Source organism: Bombina bombina, chromosome 8 (assembly GCF_027579735.1).
Source record: "Bombina bombina isolate aBomBom1 chromosome 8, aBomBom1.pri, whole genome shotgun sequence".
Lineage (NCBI taxonomy): Eukaryota > Metazoa > Chordata > Amphibia > Anura > Bombinatoridae > Bombina > Bombina bombina.
The window spans coordinates 129,367,484-129,394,669 of record NC_069506.1 but is presented as its reverse complement, the minus strand read 5'-3'; the positions used below and the strand labels follow the sequence as shown (position 1 = coordinate 129,394,669).

Below are 27,186 nucleotides of genomic sequence, written 5' to 3'. Positions count from 1 at the left end.
AATATAATATCGGGGTCGGCGGTGTTAGGGGCAGCAGATTAGGGGTACATAGGTATAATGTAGGTTGCGGCGGTGTACGGAGCGGCAGATTAGGGGTTAATAATATAATGCAGGTGTCAGCGATAGCGGGAGCGGCAGATTAGGGGTTAATAAATGTAAGGTTAGGGGTGTTTAGACTCGGGGTTCATGTTAGAGTGTTAGGTGCAGACTTAGGAAGTGTTTCCCCATAGGAAACAATTGGGCTGCGTTAGGAGCTGAACGCTGCTTTTTTGCAGGTGTTAGGTTTTTTTTCAGCTCAAACAGCCCCATTGTTTTCTATGGGGGAATCGTGCACGAGCACGTTTTTGAAGCTGGCCGCGTCCGTAAGCACTGCTGGAATTTAGAGTTGCAGTGGCGGTAAATATGCTCTACGCTCCCTTTTTGGAGCCTAACGCAGCCCTTCTGTGAACTCTAAATACCAGCGGTATTTAAAAGGTGCGGGGGGAAACAAGCACGCGTAGCTCACGCACCCCTTTGGCCGCAGAACTCTAAATATAGCCGATAGCATTTCTTTGAACTTGTCTAGGCTTATTGAAACCATTTAGACTTTGTAGTTCACTTATATACATCACAATATCAATATATTAAAGCAATATGAAAATAAAACAATAGGATGTAAATTGTGAACTATAAATACTATTCAAACATAGTGCCATATATCCAAAAGAATGCCACTTTGTTTTATTATACATGCAATTTTAATTGTTGACTGTTCAAATGGTTAATTAACCTCTTGTGTATATAAGGAGCTGTAACCTAGAAGGGAGAACTTAAGTGCCTCTAGGGGGTGCAAAATGCATCAGTTGACCTGTATTTGGATATCTTCCATGTCTGCTGAGTTTTAAAAGGATTGTAATAAACAGTGATTTTACCTGATTTTTCACCTTGTAGGGCCGTATTTGAACTGTGTTGTTTGCATTTGTGCCAATTTGATCTATCGCTGTATGTGCACTCCGGGCTGGGAGGAGCTTTCAAAGAAAATACACTTGTTGGTGTTTACCCTTTTGGAGCCTTTGTGTGTGGACGGATATAAAACAATTGCACACTCTGCTACAATAAAACAAGTGTTGGATCCAATCAGCTGGACTGAATCAATCCGAACCAACCTCTCTGTAATTACCTGCCCCTTAATGGGCATCATATTACCCGGCAAAAGTTAAAACCAAAGAAACAAATAATATCTTATACCCCTAATGTTGCTGGGTATAAAATCTATAATATGGAAAGTTAGAGCTGCTTGGCCTTGATCATGTGATGCAAAATGCCTTGCTACTGAAGAGGGAGGAGGAATCATGTCTATATATATAGTCTCTGATATGTTTTTTGTCATTCTGCTAGTACAACCTGTGTACTGTTTCTTGCAACATTGCAACTAATTAAATACACAACATATCCCGAAAAGCAATCTCACCTATATCTTATCTTATATGAATTATTAGTAGTTGTAGATAAAAAAAAACATCCCCTCTGGACACAATTGTGTACCACATCTAAAACTGCCTTTCTGTCACAACAAATACTCTTTGTGTCTGTTGGTATTCTGTTTTTTCAAATCTTTATAGACGTATTCAAGACAATTTCCAATTGTAGGGGCTCTTTTGGCCACAAAATCGCAACCTCTAGATAGAATGTTGTCCAAGACTGGATCCAACTTCAGAATCCCCAAATAACTTTTCATAATTTTCCTTATGTTTCCAAATTGTCTATTAAACTTAGTAGTGAAATACAAATCACAAGCGCCTAGATTACGAGTTTTGAGCACTATAGGGAAATTAACGAACGCAACAAAAGTGGCGTTAAATAATCCCCTATAGTGCTGCCATTACAAGTTTTAAAAAACCTGGCTTGTGCGGGCGATATGGTGCTTTTAAGCTCCATACCGCACCAAAAACAAGCGCTGTTTTGACGTGCTCATGCACGCTTTCCCCATAGACATCAATGGGGAGAGCAGGTCAGAAAAAAAGGCTAACACCTGCAGTCGTGAAAAGAAAGGCTCCGTAACGCAGCCCCATTGATGTCTATGGGGAAAAAGAAAGTTTTAACCAAACATCGCAACATAAACCCCACGTCTAAACACCCCTAATCTGCTGCCCCCGGCATTGCCAACACCTGCTTGCAGTTATTAACGCCTAATCTGCCACTCCCGCTATCACTGCCACCTAAATAAAGGTATTATCCCCTAATCTGCCGCCCGATATCCCCGCCACTATACTAAAGCTATTAACCCCTATACAACCGCACCCCAACATCGCTGCCACTATATTAAAGTTATTAACCCCTATTCCGCCACTCCAACATCGCCGCAACTAAATAAAGTTATTAACCCCTAAACCTCTGTCCTCCCACATCACTACCACTAAATAAACCTATTAACCCCTAAACCACAAGTCCCCCACATCGCAACAACCTAAATTAAACTATTAACCCGTACACCTACCCCTAAACCTAACCCTATCCCTAACGTAACCCTAACCCTAACACCCCCTAACTTTAACATAATTAAAATAGATATAAATTAAATTTACAATTATTAACTAAATAATACCTATTTAAAACTAAATACATACTTACCTGTAAAATAAAACGTAGGCTTGCTACAATATAACTAATAGTTATATTGTAGCTAGCTTAGGTTTTATTTTTTATTTCAAAGGTAAGTTTGTATTTATTTTAACTAGGTAGACTAGTTAGTAAATAGTTATTAACTATTTAATAACTACCTAGTTAAAATAAATACAAAATTACCTGTGAAATAAAACCCTACCTTACACTAAAACCTAAAATTACAAAAAATAAAAAAACCTACCATTACAAAAAATAAAAAATCCTACCATTACAAAAAAAACTACCATTACAAAAACAAACAAATTAAATTATCCAAAAAAATAAAAATGATTCCTTTTCTAATACCCTTTAAAAAAAAAAAAAAGGCTAATCTAGAATAAAATATCAAGGGCCCTTAAAGGGGCCCTTTTGGGGCCCTTAAAAGGGCCTTTTGTAGGGCATTGCCCTAAGATAAACAGCGCGGAACATCCTGCTGGCCCGACGGACAAACGACGAATGACGGTTCCTTTAAGGGACGTCATCCAAGATGGCGTCCCTCGAATTCAGATTGGCTGATAGGATTCTATCAGCCAATCGGAATTAAGGTAGGAAAATTCTGATTGGCTGATGGAATCAGCCAATCAGAATCAAGTTCAATCCGATTGGCTTATCCAATCAGCCAATCAGATTGAGCTTGCATTCTATTGGCTGATCGGAACAGCCAATAGATTGCGAGCTCAATCTGATTGGCTGATTGAATCAGCCAATCGGATTGAACTTGAATCTGATTGGCTGATTCCATCAGCCAATCAGAATTTTCCTACCTTAATTCCGATTGGCTGATAGAATCCTATCAGCCAATCGGAATTCGAGGGACGCCATCTTGGATGACGTCCCTTAAAGGAACCGTCATTCGTCGTTAGTCCGTCGGGCCAGCAGGATGTTCCGCGTCGGAGGTCTGCAAGATGGATCCGGAAGAAAGAAGATTGAAGATGCTGTTGATAGAAGACTTCATCCGGATCATGGACCTCTTCAGCTCCCGCTTGGATGAAGACTTCATCCGGATCATGGACCTCTTCAGCTCCCGCTTGGATGAAGACTTCAGCCGGATCATGGACCTCTTCAGCCCCCCGCTTGGGCTTGGATCAGGACATCGGAGGAGCTCTTCTGGACAGATCGTTGAACCCGGTGAGGTGAAGAAAAGGTAGGAAGATCTTCAGGGGCTTAGTGTTAGGTTTATTTAAGGGGGGTTTGGGTTAGATTAGGGGTATGTGGGTGGTGGGTTGTAATGTTGGGGGGCTTGGGTATTGTATTTTTTTTTTACAGGCAAAAGAGCTGAACTTCTTGGGGCATGCCCCGCAAAGGGCCCTGTTCAGGGCTGGTAAGGTAAAAGAGCTTTGAACTTTAGTTATTTAGAATAGGGTAGGGCATTTTTTTATTTTGGGGGGCTTTGTTATTTTATTAGGGGGCTTAGAGTAGGTGTAATTAGTTTAAAATTGTTGTAATATTTTTCTTATGTTTGTAAATATTTTTTTATTTTTTTGTAACTTAGTTCTTTTTTATTTTTTGTACTTTAGCAAGTTTATTTAATTGTATTTATTTGTAGGAATTGTATTTAATTAATTTATTGATAGTGTAGTGTTAGGTTAATTGTAGGTAATTGTAGGTAGTTTATTTAATTAATTTATTGATAGTATAGTGTTAGGTTTAATTGTAACTTAGGTTAGGATTTCTTTTACAGGTAAATTTGTAATTATTTTAACTATTTTAGCTATTAAATAGTTCTTAACTATTTAATAGCTATTGTACCTGGTTAAAATAAATACAAAGTTACCTGTAAAATAAATATTAATCCTAAAATAGCTACAATATAATTATAATTTATATTGTAGCTATATTCGGGTTTATTTTACAGGTAAGTATTTAGCTTTAAATAGGAATAATTTATTTAATAAGAGTTAATTAATTTCGTTAGATTTAAATTATATTTAATTTAGGGGGGTGTTAGTGTTAGGGTTAGATTTAGCTTTAGGGGTTAATACATTTATTAGAATAGCGGCGAGATTGGGTCGGCAGATTAGGGGTTAATAATTGAAGTTAGGTGTCGGCGATGTTAGGGAGTGCAGATTAGGGGTTAATACTATTTATTATAGGGTTAGTGAGGCGGATTAGGGGTTAATAACTTTATTATAGTAGCGCTCAGGTCCGGTCGGCAGATTAGGGGTTAATAAGTGTAGTTAGGTGGAGGCAACGTTGTGGGGGGCATATTAGGGGTTAATAAATATAATATAGGGGTCGGCGATGTTAGGGCAGCAGATTAGGGGTACATAAGGATAATGTAAGTAGCAGCGGTTTACGGAGCGGCAGATTAGGGGTTAATAATAATATGCAGGGGTCAGCGATAGCGGGGGCGGCAGATTAGGGGTTAATAAGTGTAAGGTTAGGGGTGTTTAGACTCGGGGTACATGTTAAAGTGTTAGGTGCAGACGTAGGAAGTGTTTCCCCATAGCAAACAATGGGGCTGCGTTAGGAGCTTAACGCGGCTTTTTTGCAGGTGTTAGGTTTTTTTTCAGCTCAAACAGCCCCATTGTTTCCTATGGGAGAATCGTGCACGAGCACGTTTTTGAGGCTGGCCGCTTGCGTAAGCAACTCTGGTATCGAGAGTTGAAGCTGCGTTAAAAATGCTCTACGCTCCTTTTTTGGAGCCTAACGCAGCCTTTATGTGGACTCTCAATACCAGAGTTATTTTTATGGTGCGGCCAGAAAAAAGCCTGCGTTAGTTTTTCGGGTCGTTACCGACAAAACTCCAAATCTAGACGTAAAAAAATACAAATACGCACTAACATTACAAACCCCCACCCTCCAAACCCACAAAATAAAAAAAAATAAAAAACCTAAGCTACCCATTGCCCTGAAAAGGGTATTTGGATGGGCATTGCCCTAAAAATGGCATTTAGCTCTTTTCCTGCCCAAACCTTAATCTAAAAATAAAACCCACCCAAAAACGCATAAAAAAAAAACTAACACTAACCCCGACGATCCACTTACAGTTTTTGAAGTCCTGCTTGAACGATCTTCATCCCGGTGGAGAAGTCCTCATCCAGGTGGCGAGAAGTCTTCATCCAGGTGACCTCTTTAATCTTCATCCCGGCAACGAAGTCCTCATCCAAGTGGCGAGAAGTCTTCATCCAGGTGGCCTCTTCAATCTTCATCCAGACGGCATCTTCTATCTTGATCCTGGCTGCGCGGCGTGCATCCATCCTGAAGACATCTGGCACGGAGCATCCTCTTCATACGGTCACCGCCGTACACTGAATCTTCAATGCAAGGTGTGCGATTCAAGATGGCGTCCCTTGCATTCCTATTGGCTGAAAAATTTGAATCAGCCAATAGAATAAGAGCTGCTAAAATCCTATTGGCTGTTCAAATTGGCTGATTTTTATTATTCTTCAAAACATTTTGTCTTTTTATTTGTTGTACTTGTCTTGTTTTCAACAAATTGCTTTTATTATAACCTCTCTGAGACAGTCTTTCAATTAATTCTAGATAGTTTTTATTCTTATAAGCAGATCCCTGGGTATCGCCTTTTTGAGGTGTCTGGGATGACATAAGTCAGCTCTAAGGATTGAATTGCCTGTTACTTCTTTTCTGTATAATTCTATATCTACTGCTTGAGCTACATTGTCCCCATGCATTAGAACATCAAGAAATGTTGTATCTTTCTCTACAAATTCCGATGTGGATTTTAAATTACGATTTGTGTTAAGATAATCTGGGAACTCCATAGTTTGATGTTGACCGTCCTCCCATATCAACAACAAATCATCTATATAATGAAAATACATGACAATATGAGTCGCAAAAGGATTCATATCTCCAAAGATGTGGAACTTTTCATACCATCCTAAAAACAAATTTGCATAGATGGAGGAAATGTGTCTCCCATCGCAGTTCCATATGGAGATAAAATTGTCCACCAAATTGAAAAAGTTATGAGTCAGCAAGAATTCCAATAATTAAATGACAAACATAATTACGGCCTAATCGAAGGTGCTAATTTCTCTTAAAAAGTGCTCCACCGCTTGTATTCCCAAGTGGTGTGGAATACACAAATATAAGGAACTTACATAAGTTACAGGTTTTCGTGGAGTTGCTGGACTGTGACAAACTGGTTAAGGTGGAAATGGTCAGTTAAGCCTTTTTTATGACAAACCAATGACTGTTGTAGGGTTGGTTAACCCTGTACGTCACAGTGGGTTTCACTTTAGAATGCTATAGGACAATATCAGTGGAGGACTTTTATTATACTATAAAAATAAAGAAACTTAGATATATAAATGATATGATCAGGGATTAAGACATTCTGTTTTGAGATAAGATTCTTCATATGTCATAACAGAATGTCTTGGTGTAAAGGGGAAAAGTCAATCATAGTTTAGACAACATCACAAGGCTATATACACAAACTTTATTTTAAAGACAGTGTTTAGATGTTGTTGCACTTAGACTCACTTCTTCTTAAAGTGTTTTTTCTCATTGCGATTTCATGTCTTAGACTCTGGGTGTCATTTTTCATGTTTCGGAGAAGTGTTCCAGTTATCAATTAGAATTTATATGGAGCTCTCTATGTAGAGCTATAGAAGCTATGGACTATGTAAGTAAACTTGTTGACTTCTCTTGAAACAGTGCACTGTAACTTCTCATTTCTTTCTCAGTTTTTGTTATGAAGAAACTGGGAAGGACCAATATAACATTTTATATCTGGAAAATCCTGCATATATCAATCTGAAGATTCCTCATTTATGTATGATTTATTTATTTATTTACTAGTCCTAAAGCCTGTTTACACAGGCCAATTTTTGCAGTACAGCGGTTCCACCCCTTGTTCTCTCTCTATCCCCCCCTCTTTTCTGCTCTCTCCCCCTCTCTCTTTTGTTTCTCTCTCCCCCTCTCTTTTCCTCCCTCTCTTTTGCACTCTCTCTCCCCTCTCTTTGCACTCTCCCCCTCTCTTTTGCTCTCTCTCCCCTCTCTTTTGCTCTCTCTCCCCTCTCTTTTGCTCTCTCTTTCTCTCCCCTCTCTTTCACCCCCTCTTTTTTGCTCTCTCTCGCACATTCTCTTTTGCTCTCTCTCTCCCCTCTCTTTTCTATCTCCCCCATCTCTTTTGCTCTCTCTCTCTCCCCCTCTCTTTTGCTCTCTATTCCCCCTTCTCTTTTGCTGTCTATCTCCCCTCTCTTTTGCTGTCTCTCTACCTCTCTTTTGCTCTCTCTATTCCCCCTCTTTTGCTTTCTCTATCCCCCCTCTTTTGCATTTTCTCTCTTCCCCCTCTTTTTTGCTCTCTCTATTCCCCCTCTTTTGTTTTCTCTATCCCCCCTCTTTTGCGCTCTCTCTCTCTCCCCCTCTTTTTTGCTCTCTCTCTCCCCCTCTCTTTTGCTCTCTATATCCCCCCTCTTTTGCTCTCTCTATCCCCCCTCTTTTGCTTTCTCGCTCTCCTCTTTTGTGGTCTCTCTCTCCCCTCTCTTTTGCTCTCTCTCCCCCCTCTCTTATACTGTCTCTCTCTCCCCCTCTCTTTTGCTCTTTCTCTCCCCTCTCTTATGCTTCTCTCCCCCCCTCTCTTATGCTCTCTCTCTCCCCTCTCTTTTGCGCTCTCTCTGCCCTCTTTTGCGCTCTCTGCCCTCTTTTGCTCTCTGCCCCTCTCTTTTGCTCTCTCCCCTCTCTTTTGCTGTCTCTTTCCCTCTCTTTTGCTCTCTCTATCTCCTCTCTTTTGATCTCTCTCTCCCCCCTCTCTTTTGCTGTCTCTCTCCGTTTGCTCTCTCTCTATCCCCCCTCTTTGGAGCTCTTTTGAGCTCTTGGCATGGCCCGCCTGGCCCCGCCCACGCTCGGCCACTTCATGGCCCGCCCGGCCCCGCCCAAGTCACGGCCGCCGCCCTCACGTCACGCCCGGCCACGCCCGCACCACGCCAACGTAACATCCGGTCATGCCCACGTCCGGCTGGCCCGTTACTCACTCTGCAGTATTGAAGGCCAGGTGTGTTTGTCCTCACGCGCAGTGTCTACTGCACATGACAGCTTCGGACAACCACACTTGGCCTTTTATTATATAGGATTAGTGCAGAGTTAATATTCTAATAACATGTATTATTCAGTTATTTATGGATTTAGATTATTGTTACAGGCCACTGTACAATCAAGTACAGGGTTTTTAATTGCTTTTAATGGATTAGCATGGCCTTGAAAATTCAATAAAAGCTTTGTAAGTCATCTTATAATGCTCTCCTAACAAATTGGAATTTACCCCCTTGACTCTAGTACATGACAGTGTAATTTATTAATTGGTTTGTTCTGTGAGGAAGTGTTACATGCGTTATTAAAATCTAGAAAGGCTGCACATATTACTCCACCCTGGACTATCAATGCAGCTATCTTATCAAAGAAGTCAACAATTTTCATCTGACATAATCTTCCTGCTTTAAAAATCATATTGCCTTTGATACTGTACATTGTTTGACTATTAGGAGTAAGCCTATTTTTGGTTCAGAACCTGGGTAGCACTTGCTGATTGGTGGCTACATTTAGTCACAAATCAACAAGCGCTAAAATTGATAATAGGAGTAAATTAGAAAGTTGCTTAAAATTGCATGCTCTATATGAATCATAGAAGAAAACAATTGGCGTTTCATATACCTTTAAGATGATCTGGTATTTATTTTTCTACTTCCACACTTCTTTCATTATCCTGCCTGAGACTTACTAAAGCTTTTTTTGGTATATCTATTTCACAGATTACTGCAGTTCTTTTCTGGTTGTCGACTTGTAAACTATTTTAAAAATTGACCACAGGTGTTGCTTTGCATGATAAATAAAAGTTACTCTGAGACAATGAGGGATATTTATCAAGTCGTCAACCGCAAATATGCTGGAATTCTGCAGCGTTATTGTAGTGGGCCTGATTTGACCCATTTATCAAAGCCTACAGACCAGCAAAAGTTGAAATTTGTGACGCAACATACGATTCTCCGGTCTCAATCCGACACAGATCGATGCTTACGTCATTACAGATATTTCGAATACAAATTCTGCACTATCTGACAACTTTTGCCATTTATCAAACTTCTAACAGGTACGCTCGCCACTATTCTGGCCCAGCGTACCTGGTTTTCAATCCGCCACCCTGGAGGCCGCGGATGCCATAGGAATCAATGGGAGTCTGAAAGCAGAGAAAGCTCATGTTCGATGCTGCTAGATATCCTATTGATTTCTATGGTAGAATAAAAGTTACATTAACACCTAACACCCTAACATAAGCCCAGAGTCTAAACACCCCTAATCTGCCGCCCCGACATCTCCGCCACCTACATAATGTTATTAACCCCTTTCCCGCCGCTCCCGACCCCTGCGCAACTAAATAATTTATCAACCCCTATCCCTTCGCTCCCCAACACCGCCACAACTAAATAAATGTATTAATTATTATTATCGGTTATTTGTAGAGCGTCAACAGATTCCGCAGCGCTATAAACAAAGGTGGAGTACAACAAAACAATTATAGGGATCAAATGGGTAGAGGGCCCTGCCAAGAGTTGCACTGTTGTAGTCAGCTCTAGCAATGGAGGAGAGGAACTGGTATAAAGAAAGGTTAGCGTAGGTTGTATGCATCCCTGAACAGTAGAGTCTTTAGGGAGCACTTGAAGCTTTTAAAACTAGAAGAGAGTCTTGTGGAATGAGGCAGAGAGTTCCACAAGATGGGAGCCAGTCTGGAGAAGTCCTGTAAACGGGAGTGTGATGAGGTGACAAGAGAGGAGGAGAGTAGGAGGTCCTGAGCAGAGTGAAGGGGATGGGAGGGAGAGTATCTGGAGACAAGGTCTGAGATATGGGGGGGGGGCAGTGCAGTTGAGGGCTTTGTATGTCAGAATGAGAATTTTGTGTTTGATCCTAGAGGCAAGAGGAAACCAGTGAAGGGATTGGCAGAGAGGTGCAGCAGATGATGAGTGACATGTAAGGAAGATGAGTCTGGCAGAGGCATTCATTATGGATTGTAAATGAGCTAGGCGGCAGGTGGGGAGACCAGAGAGGACAGAGTTGCAGTAATCGAGGCGGGAAAGAATGAGAGAGTGGATTAAAATCTTAGTTGTGTCTTGTGTAAGGAAGTGTCTAATTTTAGAGATGTGTTTAAGGTGGAAGCGGCAGGCTTTAGCCAATGACTGAATGTGAGGAGTGAAAGAAAGATCTGAGTCAAATGTGACCCAGAGACATCGGGCATGCGGGGTAGGGGTAATGATGGAGTTGTTGACAGTTATAGAGAGATTGGGGGTGGAGAGTTTTGAAGAAGGAGGGGAAAATAAGGAGCTCAGTTTTGGAGAGATTTAGCTTGAGGTAGTGAGAGGACATCCAGTGTGAGATGTGAGAAAGACAGTTAGTGACACGGGTTAGCAAGGAAGGAGATAGGTCTGGTGCAGAGAAGTAGATATGGGTGTCGTTGGCATACAAATGATAATGTAAACCATGGGACTTTATTAGGGAACCTAGTGATGATGTGTAGATTGAGAAGAGAAGGGGACCGAGGAAAGAGCCTTGCGGTACTCCGACAGAAAGTGTTGATGGGGCAGAGGAGGCCCCAGAGAAGGCTACACTAAAGGTATGGTTTGACAGGTAGGAAGAGAGCCACGAGAGGGCTGTGTCACAGATGCTGAAGTATTGGAGGGTTTTGAGCAAAAGAGGGTGGTCAACAGTGTCAAAGACTGCAGACAGATCAAGGAGGATAAGCAGAGAGAAGTGGCCTTTTGATTTTTCTGTAAGTAGGTCGTTGGTATTATTATTATTATTATCAGTTATTTGTAAAGCGCCAACAGATTCTGCAGTGCTATAAACAAAGAGGGAGTACAACAAAACAATTATAGGGTAGAGGGCCCTGCCAAGAGTTGCACTGTTGTAGTCAGCTCTTAAGAAGGTGATCTACAAACCGCTGGAAGGGGTGTCTGAGGAAAGGAAATAAGGTAGCCAGGCAGCCAAGTGATCTATAAATTGAGTTGAGGAGCCACAAGGACGGTATATGACTGCAACACGTATAGAAAGAGGAGAGAATAAGCGAATCATGTGGGTTTCAAATTAGGAAAATGTGAGGGAAGAGTTGGGATGTATTTGTTGAAAGGTGCAACGAGAGGAAAGTAAAATACCTACACCATCTCCTTGTCTATTACCAGACTTAGGAGTGTGGCTGAAGTGGAGACCTCCATGTGAAAGAGCAGCAGTGGATGCTATGTCTAGGGGAGAGAGCCAGGTTTCTGTTAGGGCCAGAAGGTTGAGGGAGTGGGAGATAAAGAGGTCATGTATAGAAGTGAGTTTGTTGCAAACAGAGCGAGAGTTCCAGAGTGCACAAGTGAAAGGGGTAGTGGCTTTTGATGCAAGAGGAATGTGAGTAAGGTTGTCAGAGTTTTGTTTTTTGAGTCTGTCAGATGGTACAAATGGATGTGCACAGCTAGGCAGTTATTGGGGACCAGGATTAGGGGAGATGTCACCAGCAGTTAGTAAAAGCAAGAGGGAGACCCTTAAACCCCTAAACCACCAGCCCCGCACATCGCCATAAAATAAATTAAGCTATGATCCAAGCAGGCAGATGTCTTCATCCAGACGGCATCTTCTATCTTCATCCATCCGACGCGGAACGGCTCCATCTTCAAGACATCCGGCGCGGAGCATCCTCGTCTTATGACGTCTCTTGAAGAATGAAGTTTCCTTTAAGTGATGTCATCCAAGATGGCGTCTCTTACATTCCGATGGCTGATAGAATTCTCTCAGCCAATTGGAATTAAAGGGGAAAAATCCTATTGGCTGATGCAATCAGCCAATAGGATTGAGCTTTCATCCTATTGGCTGATCCAATCAGCCAATAAATTTGAGCTCGCATTGAATCTTGGATGACGTCATTTAAAGCAAACTTCATTCTTCAATAGACATTGTAAGAAGAGGATGCTCCTCACCGGATGTCTTGAAGATGGAGCCGCTCTGCGCCGGATGGATGAAGATAGAAGGTGTCGTCTGGATGAAGAATTCTGCCTGCTTGGATGAAGACTTCGGACCACTTGGATGAAGACTTCTGCCAGCTTCGCTGAGGACTTCTGCCGCTTGGATGAGGATGGATGTCCGGTCTTCAAAAACTGTAAGTGGATCTTCAGGGGTTAGTGTTATGTTTTTTAAGGGTTTATTGGGTTGGTTTTAATTTTAGGTTAGGGACTTTGGGCAGTAAAAGAGCTGAATGCCCTTTTAAGGGCAATGCCCATACAAATGCCCTTTTCAGTGCAATGGGGAGCTTAGGTTTTCTAGATAGGTTTTTATTTGGGGGTGTTGGTTGTGTGGGTGGTGGGTTTTACTGTTGGTGGGGTATTTATATTTTTTACAGGTAAAAGAGCTGATTTATTTGGGACAATGCCCCGCAAAAGGCCCTTTTAAGGGCCATTGGTAGTTTAGTATAGGCTAGGGGTTTTTTTTATTTCGGGGGGGGGGGCTTTTTATTTTGATAGGGCTATTAGATTAGGTGTAATTAGTTTAAATATTTGATAATTTATTTTTTATTTTGTGTAACTTAGGCCTAGATTTAGAGTTCGGCGGTAAAAGGGCTGTTAACGCTCCGCGGGCTTTTTTCTGGCCGCACCATAAATTTAACTCCGGTATCGAGAGTTAAAACAAATGCTGCGTTAGGCTCCAAAAAAGGAGCGTAGGGCATTTTTACCGCAAATGCAACTCTCGATACCAGAGTTGCTTACGGACGCGGCCGGCATCAAAAACGTGCTCGTGCATGATTCCCCCATAGGAAACAATGGGACTGTTTGAGCTGAAAAAAAACCTAACACCTGCAAAAAAGCAGCGTTCAGCTCCTAACGCAGCCCCATTGTTTCCTATGGGAAAACACTTCCTACGTCTGCACCTAACACTCTAACATGTACCCCGAGTCTAAACACCCCTAACCTTACACTTATTAACCCCTAATCTGCCGCCCCCGCTATCGCTGACCCCTGCATTACACTTTTAACCCCTAATCTGCCGCTCCGTAAACCGCCGCAACCTACGTTATCCCTATGTACCCCTAATCTGCTGCCCTAACATCGCCGACCCCTATGTTATATTTATTAACCCCTAATCTGCCCCCCACAACGTCGCCGACACCTACCTACACTTATTAACCCCTAATCTGCCGAGCGGACCTGAGCGCTACTATAATAAAGTTATTAACCCCTAATCCGCCTCACTAACCCTATCATAAATGGTCTTAACCCCTAATCTGCCCTCCCTAACATCGCCGACACCTACCTTCAATTATTAACCCCTAATCTTCCGATCGGAGCTCACCGCTATTCTAATAAATGTATTAACCCCTAAAGCTAAGTCTAACCCTAACACTAACACCCCCCTAACTTAAATATAATTTACATATAACGAAATAAATTAACTCTTATTAAATAAATTAATCCTATTTAAAGCTAAATACTTACCTGTAAAATAAATCCTAATATAGCTACAATATAAATTATAATTATATTATAGCTATTTTAGGATTAATATTTATTTTACAGGCAACTTGGTATTTATTTTAACCAGGTACAATAGCTATTAAATAGTTAAGAACTATTTAATAGTTACCTAGTTAAAATAATTACAAATTTACCTGTAAAATAAATCCTAACCTAAGATATAATTAAACCTAACACTACCCTATCAATAAAATAATTAAATAAACTACCTACAATTACCTACAATTAACCTAACACTACACTATCAATAAATTCAATAAACACAATTGCTACAAATAAATACAATTAAATAAACTAGCTAAAGTACAAAAAATAAAAAAGAACTAAGTTACAGAAAATAAAAAAATATTTACAAACATAAGAAAAATATTACAACAATTTTAAACTAATTACACCTACTCTAATCCCCTAATAAAATAACAAAGCCCCCCAAAATAAAAAAATCCCTACCCTATTCTAAATTAAAAAAGTTACAAGCTCTTTTACCTTACCAGCCCTGAACAGGGCCCTTTGCGGGGCATGCCCCAAGAAGTTCAGCTCTTTTGCCTGTAAAAAAAAACATACAATACCCCCCCCAACATTACAACCCACCACCCACATACCCCTAATCTAACCCAAACCCCCCTTAAATAAACCTAACACTAATCCCCTGAAGATCTTCCTACCTTGTCTTCACCATCCAGGTATCACCGATCGGTCCTGGCTCCGATATCTTCATCCAACCCAAGCGGGGGCTAGACATCCACTGAAGAAGTCCAGAAGAGGGTCCAAAGTCTTCCTCCTATCCGGCAAGAAGAGGACATCCGGACCGGCAAACATCTTCTCCAAGCGGCATCTTCGATCTTCTTCCATCCGGTGCGGAGCGGGTCCATCTTGAAGCAGGCGACGCGGATCCATCCTCTTCTTCCGATGTCTCCCGACGAATGACGGTTCCTTTAAGGGACGTCATCCAAGATGGCGTCCCTCGAATTCCGATTGGCTGATAGGATTCTATCAGCCAAACGGAATTAAGGTAGGAATTTTCTGATTGGCTGATGGATTGGATCGGCCAATCGGATTGAACTAGATTCTGATTGGCTGATTCCATCAGCCAATCAGAAAATTCCTACCTTAATTCCGATTGGCTGATAGAATCCTATCAGCCAATCGGAATTCGAGGGACGCCATCTTGGATGACGTCCCTTAAAGGAACCGTCATTCGTCGGGAGACATCGGAAGAAGAGGATGGATCCGCGTCGCCTGCTTCAAGATGGACCCGCTCCGCACCGGATGGAAGAAGATCGAAGATGCCGCTTGGAGAAGATGTTTGCCGGTCCGGATGTCCTCTTCTTGCCGGATAGGAGGAAGACTTTGGACCCTCTTCTGGACTTCTTCAGTGGATGTCTAGCCCCCGCTTGGGTTGGATGAAGATATCGGAGCCAGGACCGATCGGTGATACCTGGATGGTGAAGACAAGGTAGGAAGATCTTCAGGGGATTAGTGTTAGGTTTATTTAAGGGGGGTTTGGGTTAGATTAGGGGTATGTGGGTGGTGGGTTGTAATGTTGGGGGGGGGGTATTGTATGTTTTTTTTTACAGGCAAAAGAGCTGAACTTCTTGGGGCATGCCCCGCAAAGGGCCCTGTTCAGGGCTGGTAAGGTAAAAGAGCTTGTAACTTTTTTAATTTAGAATAGGGTAGGGAATTTTTTATTTTGGGGGGCTTTGTTATTTTATTAGGGGGCTTAGAGTAGGTGTAATTAGTTTAAAATTGTTGTAATATTTTTCTTATGTTTGTAAATATTTTTTTATTTTCTATAACTTAGTTCTTTTTTATTTTTTGTACTTTAGCTAGTTTATTTAATTGTATTTATTTGTAGCAATTGTGTTTATTGAATTTATTGATAGTGTAGTGTTAGGTTAATTGTAGGTAATTGTAGGTAGTTTATTTAATTATTTTATTGATAGGGTAGTGTTAGGTTTAATTATATCTTAGGTTAGGATTTATTTTACAGGTAAATTTGTAATTATTTTAACTAGGTAACTATTAAATAGTTCTTAACTATTTAATAGCTATTGTACCTAGTTAAAATAAATACAAAGTTGCCTGTAAAATAAATATTAATCCTAAAATAGCTATAATATAATTATAATTTATATTGTAGCTATATTAGGGTTTATTTTACAGGTAAGTATTTAGCTTTAAATAGGATTAATTTATTTAATAAGAGTTAATTTATTTCGTTATATGTAAATTATATTTAAGTTAGGGGGTGTTAGTGTTAGGGTTAGACTTAGCTTTAGGGGTTAATACATTTATTAGAATAGCGGTGAGCTCCGATCGGAAGATTAGGGGTTAATAATTGAAGGTAGGTGTCGGCGATGTTAGGGAGGGCAGATTAGGGGTTAATACCATTTATGATAGGGTTAGTGAGGCGGATTAGGGGTTAATAACTTTATTATAGTAGCGCTCAGGTCCGCTCGGCAGATTAGGGGTTAATAAGTGTAGGTAGGTGTCGGCGACGTTGTGGGGGGCAGATTAGGGGTTAATAAATATAACATAGGGGTCGGCGATGTTAGGGCAGCAGATTAGGGGTACATAGGGATAACGTAGGTTGCGGCGGTTTACGGAGCGGCAGATTAGGGGTTAAAAGTGTAATGCAGGGGTCAGCGATAGCGGGGGCGGCAGATTAGGGGTTAATAAATGTAATACAGGGGTCGGCGGTGTTAGGGGCAGCAGATTAGGGGTACATAAGTATAACGTAGGTGGCGGTCGGCAGATTAGGGGTTAAAATTTTTAATCGAGTGGCGGCGATGTGGGGGGAGCTCGGTTTAGGGGTACATAGGTAGTTTATGGGTGTTAGTGTACTTTAGGGTACAGTAGTTAAGAGCTTTATAAACCGGCGTTAGCCAGAAAGCTCTTAACTCCTGCTATTTTCAGGCGGCTGGAATCTTGTCGTTAGAGCTCTAACGCTCACTGCAGAAACGACTCTAAATACCGGCGTTAGAAAGATCCCATTGAAAAGATAGGCTACGCAAATGGCGTAGGGGGATCTGCGGTATGGAAAAGTCGCGGCTGCAAAGTGAGCGTTAGACCCTTTAATCACTGACTCCAAATACCAGCGGGCGGCCAAAACCAGCGTTAGGTGCCTCTAACGCTGGTTTTGACGGCTACCGCCGAACTCTAAATCTAGGCCTTAGTGTTTTTTATTTTGTGTAACTTAGTTGTTATTTTTTTGTAACTTAGTAATTTTTAATAGAAGATTTAAATAACTTGAGTAGGGTTAGGTTTTTAAATATGTAATATAGTTAATTTAATTGTCAGTTTAATGTAATTTTAATATAATAGTTAGGGTAGGTTAATTAGTAGTTTCATATAGTTTATTTTAATTCTAAAAGTAAGTTTGAATTTTTATAAGATAGGGATGAGTTAATATTTAATGTAATGTTAGCGGGTTGTTAGGTTTAGGGGTTGATAGCTTAATTTAGTTTATGGCTTTGTAGGGGGGTGGCGGTTTAGGGGTTAATAGGTTTAGTAAGTGGTAGTGATGTGGGAGGCCAGGGGTTTAGGGGTTAATACATTTATTTAGTTGCGGAGGGATCCGGTAGCGGGGGGATAGGGGTTAATAACATTATTAGAGTTGCGATGGGCTCTGGGAGCGGGGATAGGGGTTAATAATTTTATTACAGTTGCGGTGGGCTCCGGGAGTGGAGGGATAGGGGTTAATAGCTTTATTAGAGTTGCGGTGGGCTCTGGTAGAGGAGGAATAGGGGTTAATAACTTTATTAGAGTTGCGGTGGGCTCCGGGAGCAGCGGGATGGGGGTTAAACATTTTAGTATAGCGGCGGTGTTTAGTGACAGGGTATAAATAAAGTTGGTAAAAAGCCGAATAGCAGCGAGTTCAATGACTGTTAGTTAACAACAGTCCACTGCTCATCACCCCGTAGTTGGTGCGCGGCTTTTTGACAGCTTTTTTTATAAATAAGGAGAACGTATTCAGGTCCGTGGCCTTGATGTTAGGCGATGTAAGGTGAGCATATTGGTACCGGTGAATGCAACATAGTTGACGGCTTGATAATTCGGTCTCAAAGTTTTTAGTTAGTCTGTCCTTGCTCCAGGTGGGAATATAATTTCCGCTGACTTCTATGTATTACCACTTATTGTCTATTTATCAAACTTTAGATCATGACTCGTCTTATGCTTGAATATCAGTGTATGATTCTGCTTGCATTTATCTGAGTTCTGGTAACTTTATCCCTATTTGCTCTCTGAATTCTGATATATAATCTGTTTTACAGATTTTATTGTGTACAGTTATAAGTTTACTTCTTGCAACCTTAATTATATTTTATTATCCTGTCTGAATGCAAGGCTGGGTATATTGTGTAAGCTTACCTCTTGCTGCATGAATACAAGTTTACTACATTTGTGTTGCTTGCTGAGAAATTACTTCTTGTTCCAGTTGCTCTGTTTGCCATTGTATTACACAAAGCTAAAGTAACTGCTTTAAGTTACTCTACTTTACAGTTTAGTGGAGAACATATATAATCGGTCTGCTGCTTTACCTGCATCCTCACACTCAGGCCTGCTATTATCCAGGCTCCAGTTGATAAGTATAGTGTAACTTGATAATATAAAGTTAATATATCTGTCTTCAACTAACTTCTTTTCTGAACAAACCTTATGATGACTAATTAAAGGGACATGAAACTTTCATGATTCCAATAAGGCATGTCATTTTAAACAACTTTATTATTTACTTTTTAGCATCAAATTTGCTTTGGTCCCTTGGTACTCTTTGTGAAAAGCTAAACCTAGGTATGCTAATATGCTAATTTCTAAGCTGTTGATCTGCCTCTTATCTCAGTACATTTTGACAGTTTCTCGCAGTTAGTTACTGTTAGTTCATGTGTGTCATATAGATAGCATTGTGCCCACTACTGTGGAGTTATTTATGAGTCCGAACTGATTGGCTAAAATGCATCTCTCAAAAGAACTGAGATAAGGGGGCAGTCTGCAGAGGCTTAGAAACAATGTAATAACAGAGGAAAAAAACATATTAATATAACCGTGTTGGTTATGCAAAACTGGGGAATGGGTAATAAAGGGATTATTTATTTTTTTAAACAATAAAAATTCTGGTGTAGACTGCCCCTTTAAATGCTTTTTTGTTCGATTCAAAACATTTCTGCCTCAAAGTCTGTTTGTGTTTCTTAAAACTACCATTGTTGCTTGTACTTTCCTAAAAAAAACAACAGATTTGTCTCCCTTTCCTTTTTCTTTTAGAATAATACCTAATATAATGCAATACTGCATGTGAAATGGCATTCTTCAAATATTCTCTCTGTTCCTGTGTTCCCTTAAGCAATGTGTGCCCTTTTAAAGAATGGCTAAGGTATTTCTGCTGATAGATGTAGCTCAGAAATAAAATATTTTCTATATGATTTTCAATAAAGGATGACTAGGTATATTTTTCTAATAAGTGGTGCATTAAAAAAAAAGTTAACGTTTTTTCAGGTTTGCTTTTAACGGTTTCATTCATAGCAACTGCTCAGCAGAGATGTTCTGTGGCCACTTCAACTAGTCTGTAATGGCCAATAAAGTAAATTTCAAAAAGCCGCAACTGAACACAACTTGCTGGATCAAATGCCAGAGCAGGACATATATAATCACTGTGGTCATATTTATGTACTTTTGACACTCCTGAAATAGCAGAATTCTGAGTAACAACAGTATGTAGCCCCCACAAGACATTGGCAACACAGATATTATTTTGACCTGAATGAGTGATATCTGGAAGGTGGCTGGATTTATCATACTTGCCAGGGAAATATGTAAATGCAGCATTTGCCAGTGACACGTGTTCTAGCCAAGTGCTGCCTCATAAGAGTGAACATTTGTACTTCTTGCTTGTTGAAAACTGGATACTGTGTTGAAAGTACAAATTTAATTTTTTTTATATATAATTGCCAGTTTTTATGGATCAGCTACTGATTGAGAAATACCAGTCCCAGAAAAAGAAAGGGGGTTTACATGTGTTCTTAACATAAGATCAATTGATCAAGAAATATTAAACGAACATTAAAATGTACAAATAAAATATTCTATTTCTTTAAAGGAATCAGTTTGCTCAGAACGACCCCATTCCATGCAGTCTGAATTGTCATGCAAAACATTGTATAGAAGTCCAGGTGATTTGTATCTTTGTTTTCTAACCCATTCTAGACAATTTGAATAGATTTAATATTAGGTATCATATCACAGGATTTACGTTCACTATCATACCATTTTACAGGCCTTTATCTGTTTTAATTCCTTTGTTCTGTAAGGTTTTGGAGGTGTTTGGTGATGCCGGTACCCTTTACAGAGGAACCTGCTCTATGCACAAAAGGAGTGAACAATTACAAGATAGATGTTGCTCTCATTGAACATAATGGAGCTTAATTGGCAACTTACAGCTGCAATGAGTGGTGGGTACAAATCTCTTTCAATTGCACAATTTTTGAGTTCCAGTATTGTGAAGAGTTATTATATGAAATACTAATTTCACCAATGGGTTTTATTGAATCCAGGACAATATCTAAGAAGTCTGTAGTTGAACCAACTAGGCGGTATGGATATGGAGGAGGCATCCTCAGTCAGGATTTCTGGTAGGGTAATATATAATAATAAAGTAAAAATATTGCTTTTCTTTAACTTTTTACAGACATAAACAGCAAACTCTTATTTACGTATCTATTTCTTTATGCATTGCAGATACAATATTCCTTATCCCACCTACAACCAAGATACAGCAAACATCCAAACCAAGTACATCTTGTGAAATCCAATGACAAAATTATCACATCATCAAGCAGAGCAATCAGCTGAAGAAGATTGTGCCTCAACATTATCCAGAGTCACTGAACCTGAGCCTACTAAAAAAAAATCACTGTATCAACACGTGTCAAGTTTTTTGATGAATATTCATATAAACTCCAGGATTTCACTTATATTTACTTATATTTGTGTTTAACGTCATTCACTACGTAAAGGGATATGAATGGGTATAGCTACAGTAGCATACTTACTACTCACCTTAATATTGTTTTCCACCTGTACTTGCAGCTCTCTTTAATGCTGTCCTCTACTTTAACCTTTTACGGAACCTAGTTGGTAGAACCATGCTTCTTTATACTGGGTGCGGCCATCTTGGTACGTACGTATTCTTGCATCCTGTGACAGAAGCACCTTCACAGATCAGTGGTGTTGCTAGATATTTTACATCTGTACCTTAAACTTTGGATTTGCTTGTACAATAGAAACAAGTTACATGTTTGCAGTTTTCACACAGTTTAAAACAAATATAAAAAAAGCAATTAGGAAAAATATAGAGAAATGCAGCAACTGCAAAAATGTACTGATCCAGTTCTGTATTGTGTGCTCTAAACTAAAGTGCACTATGCTGCTTGTCGAGATGACATTAATATTACTGATCTGTGAATGTGCACCAGTTATGTCACTGGCTACAAGAATACTTAAACTTCAATATGGCGGCACATATTGTGAAGATACATATCATCACTGACCAGCACTTGTGAAGGGTTAAAAAAAAGAGAATACATTTAGTTTTCCTTTAACCAGTGAGTCTGCTACTAAGGTTATACAATTGCACGGTGTAAGTATGACAAATTAAACTCTCTGTCCCATTGCAGTGGTATTTGTAATAGAGGAGTCAAGAAGGGGATTTAGTTCAGTAGGGGTGTTTTGTAGTGGGGATTTGCAAGGTGGGATTTTGCAGTAGGTGTTGAGTGGGGGGGTTCTTTGGTGTTGAAAGGGAATTGGGTCACAATTTGGATTAGTAGTTGTTGGGGAACCAGGTGTTGAATGGGCATTGGGTAACAGTTCTGGTTAATTGTTGTGGGAACTAGGTCAGTGGCACAACAGTTTGGAAGGTCATAGTTATAGCTAAAGGGCTATAATACTAATACCTACAGTATGTAAAGTGTATATAAAGTGGTGTGGGCCAGAAGTTTCCTGGTATATGTCACTGTCATGAGCTGTAATATAGCAAAATGTTACTAAATAATAGGGGGTAAGTTCATGACTGTAAAATGGATCCACTAAGAGAAATCTTATGTTGCTAGTTTTTTTCATAGTGACTTTATTATAAAGCACAAGATCTGTAAATAGTGCACAGTAATAGACCTTACCTTGATGTCTTGTATTATTGGACATGTTGCAAATACATAAATGAAAACAATTACTATTTCTGCTTAAAAAGCTTTTTTTTTTTTTTTTTTTATTGGAAACTTGTCATACAAAGCAAAAAGAAATTGCTATTATATAGAATAAGCATTTTATTGAAGTCAAAATGATCTTCCAAGGAAAAAAAAGGCTACGTCTCTCTAGTCTATAATACTTATAATTTGACAGACGTTATTGATAATAATAATTTGTGAACAAGAGAACAAATCTTGGGTACTTTCAATATTTAAAAAAAGGCAAAAAAAAAAACTGTTAGTAATATCTTTGTAGGTTTGTATAGGGAAAAAGTCAGTAGGAAAGAACATAAAATAAATAGTGATCATTGCTGAGAGATTTATTGACCTAACAAGTAGTCATTAGCCAAGATCTCAGTCAATATTTACCTCACAGGTCACTAAATCTTTGAGTTCGTTGAAAATTAAAGTCAATATGATGTGTGCTTTTTTACTTGCAAATTAATTTTCCAAAGTAAAAGACTCATTTTTTGTAATAAAACCACTTTTTAAACTTATGCCTATCCCCTGGTGGCTTTTAAAAAGAGTGTTATAAACCTGATGAAATACAAGAAATGGAATGTTCGCTTTCATTGGCAGTCATTTTTCACGTATTTATATATGCAGCAATAATACTTATGAATATGAGATATGCCTCTGCAGCTCAATGCCTCACAGATCAGGGTGTCATATCTCAAGCTTTAGTGCAATGATATATGGGAAATGTTGTTTTGGATAAAGCTACCTTTTTATTAATTTGAAAACATAAAAATATGTATATTATTTTTAGAAGATGACAATGTGCCAGTGTTTAAAAATACAGCAGTAGAGAAATTTGCACTAAAGATTGGGCCAATGCATATTGTTTTTATAGGATTGTAATAACAATATATGATTTAATATGTAGTGTTTATTGGAAGGAATGTATTGAGTCTTGCCTTAAACACATTTCTCTATAATTTAACGAAAAGTTTCAGTATTTATTTGAGGCATAACGGCTGTGAAGCAAGATTTATATTCCTTTCAATACAACATTACACTAACAGAATAATCTATACTCATTTTTAAGACCAATGCACAACATAAAAATATATACATAATATTTTTCATCATTCCATTATTTATATGGGTATTTTTCTTTGTTTCAAAGCTTTACTTTATTATTGATACTTAGAATTTTTCTATTCTTATTTCTTTTTCTCTATCTTTCTATTTCTTTCTATTTAAAGGAACATATAACTCAAATTTACAATGGATCACACAGATACCATTGTAGACCACAATTCTAAATGCGCATTAAAACACCTGTTTTTACTTACATTTTAGCCCTCGAAATTAAAGGGATAGTAAACACCAAAAATGTTATTGTTTAAAAAGATAGATAATCCCTTTATTTACCATTCCCCAGTTTTGCATAACCAACACTGTTATATAAATATATTTTTTTACCTCTGTAATAACCTTCTATCTAAGCCTCTGCATTCTGCCTCCTTATCTCAGATCTTTGACAGATTTGCATTTCAGGCAATTAGTACTGACTCTTAAATAACTCCACGTGCGTGAGCAGAATGTTATTTATATGAAACACATGAACTAACGCCCCCTATAGCTGTGTAAAACTGTCAAATGCATTCAGATAAGAAATGGTCTTTAAGGGATAAGAAATTAGCACATGAGCCTACCTAGGTTTAGCTTTCAACTAAGAATACCAAGAGAACAAAGCAAATTTGTTTAAAATGACATGCCCTTTCTGAATCATGAAAGTTTAATTTGGACTTTACTATCTCTTTAAGTTCATACATTCCTAGTGGTTCATGTTATAGCCAGAGCAAGAAATTCATTATGAGGAAGGGGTTTGTGAGGATGTTTGAGAAACAACAGTAGACTGCAACATGATTGTTATTCCTATGAATAAATCCCTATTTTTACTTCTGCCTTAGCTTGGTAGGTTAAATCAATTCCTACTTCTCTCTTAAACGGCAGTAAACATATTTAGCCAGATTACAAGTGGAGCGCAAAATATTGCTTTCGCAAGGGCAATATTTGCTCTCCACTTAGTAATACCATCACACGCAAATGTGGGCTGGTATTACAAATGTTAGGTGAAATGCGAATGAGGCCTTGCATTCACATTGCACAGAAGCATTGCGCTCATGAAAGCTCGCTTCCATAGGCTCCAATGGGAGCCTCGTTCTTATCCTGTCTGACACGGCATGAGAACCTAGTGCAGAGAAAGGGGTAAGTCGCGAAGCGATGGGCAGCAATTTTTAAATATATATGATTATATACATATATATTTATGTGTTTATATGAGTATATACACATATTCAAACAGTGAGGGGTTGACCTAATACTTAAATGTAAATATAATGTCCTTAATTTCAAAAGGTGTCCATACAGTGATATCACAGGGGGAACAAGGTAACATATATTTCTAATTTGTTCTCCGATGTTATGTCATTTAAAACAGATATCCATCATTAAAGTTTTTTGCCACTATCACCAAGATTACCTTGGTAGCCTTTACCTTGTGCCGTGTGTAAGTGGGGACTCCGTCTCTCTCACTCTTAGCGTTTGGCTCACAGGGTCTGTCCAGCTATTTTGCTTGTCAGCGTTTCCTCATGGCTCCAGATCTTCCATACCTTTACGTCACACTCGCATGACCTACCCTCTGGCAAATCAGAACACTGCAATACCGGTACACCTGCTCCTATCCCTATGTAATAGCATATAGCGTCCGGATAACTGGAACTTTGAACAATTTGAAAAGAATTCATCCATCAGCTTATATATATAAAAATCTTGTCTTTATTTCTTCAAACGTTAAAACAGGACATGGGTAGTCAGCAAACAAAAGAACATAGTGCAGTCTCGGGCATAGCACAAACCAGCTTACGCGTTTTGGAATGCAAGATCCGTAGTCACAGCCTGTAGTGCTATAGTCCAATTTAAAAGCCTAAGCTAGGAACATGATAGGCTAAAAGTAAAAACAAGCCCTAAAGACTAAACAATGAACATTAACACATTAATGTCTACTATGTCTATAATCTGCAATATACATCTGCATATCTTTCTCATATGAATTCATGAAATACATTATATACCATATATGGCATCTATATCATTGTAGTCTTAGTATAAATATTATATATTATTTCACAACAATTTATAATTCACATATATAATACACTATTCATATGCATCCATCAGGTGAATATTTAGATGGTTATTTGGTATTGATACAGTATACAAGAAATTGCAGATATAATCGATACAATAACAAAGAGTCATAAACTTATGAATACCTACAAAAAATATGGATAGATATATAAACTCGTACAAGATAAATGAAACCCACTATACTTTTCAAATTATACTAAGTATATATCATGGCACATTTGTGTCTCTATGTATATTAATCTATATTATACTTATCTAGTGATCTAATATATATGAGAATAAATGCCAATAATCAAAATGAATTATTTATTATATCGTCGGCTCGTTTTGCTATATTCATATCTATATGAATCCAGTAAATGTATATATGGCCAGAATAGAGTTATCTGAGGAACTCCCTCATAATGTTAATGTGAGTAGAAATAGAACTAATATAAATAGCTAGATTGATCGTTCATTGATAATATTATCTTAAATTTCTTAATGCATACTCATCAAAAGGATACACTTACAATAAATCCTAAAGTGAAGACTACATATGAATAATGTATCAATTAGATTACAGCTAAGACACAAATAATGTACGGCTGTATTTCATTCCCAATGGTTCATAACGTCATATTTTGAATTCAATCCTATGGTTATTTGTGTCCCCAGTGTAAAAATCCAAAATGCCTCTCTTTTGGCTAGTATTTGATCAATATTCCCTCCTCTCTGAGGCCTTGCAATTTTTTCTATTCCACAGCAGGAGAAACTTTTTAAACTTCCTTTGTGAAAATTGCCAAAATGTTAGACTAGAGGGGTGGTTGATCTTTTTGTAGTGAAAGAGGAAAAATGTTCAATAATCCTTGTATTTATATCTCTTGAAGTGAGTACTACACATTGGACTTTAAATTCTGTACATTCTATTAAATAAATGACATAATTTGTTGTGCAGTTGATGCATGCACCAATGTCATAACTTTTTTTTGTCTTCATGCTTCTAAAGTTTTTTGTTACTTTTACATATTCGCATGGTTTGCATTTTTGATGACCACATTTATACATCCCAATATGTGTGAGCAATGAACCACTAGGATTATAACTGGGTTTGAGTTGAGTAGGGGCTAAGGATGAACCAGGAGTTGGACTTTTTTTATATGAGCATCTAAGGCCTTTCTTCACTGTATCAACTAATTTATCATCTGCTGATAATATAGAGAAATGTTTCTTGACAATTTGACAAATTTGGGGATATTGCACACTGTGTGCTGTTACAAATGTAACTACTTCAAAGTGATTTTTATTCTTTGTCTCAGTAGTGAGTAAACTTTCTCTAGTTCTATTACTAACGGAATACTTAGCTTTACTTATTGCTTGTATTTGATATTTCCTGGTTTTAAGACGTTGTTCTAAGTCTTTAGATTTCATGAGAAAGTCTGAGGGATCTGAATATATTCTCCTTTAGCAATGGCATAAGGAACATGTTTAGGATGACAGCTTGAACCAAATAGCAATGAATTTCCTGAAATAGGTTTTCTTTAAACTGTAGACTCAATAGTTCCTTTCTCTGTGCCTATTAAAGTCAGATCTAAATAATTTATGGATTTTGAATTATACTCAAATGTAAATTTTAACCCAAGGTCATTCCTATTCAGGTATTCTATAAATAAAGGTATATCTTTGTCTTCTCCTGTCCATGTGAA

General features: G+C 38.7%; 1 long non-coding RNA gene across 1 annotated transcript in view; it reads left to right on the top strand.

Annotated features, from left to right (window-relative positions):
- Positions 1-20,687, top strand: part of LOC128638028 (uncharacterized) — a 63,614-nt gene extending 42,927 nt beyond the window's left edge. Inside the window, exons 2-3 of the long non-coding RNA XR_008399030.1 lie at positions 20,411-20,551; positions 20,654-20,687. This is a non-coding gene — a long non-coding RNA (uncharacterized LOC128638028). The remainder of the gene's footprint in view (positions 1-20,410; positions 20,552-20,653) is intronic.
- The last annotated feature ends 6,499 nt before the right edge of the window (positions 20,688-27,186 follow it).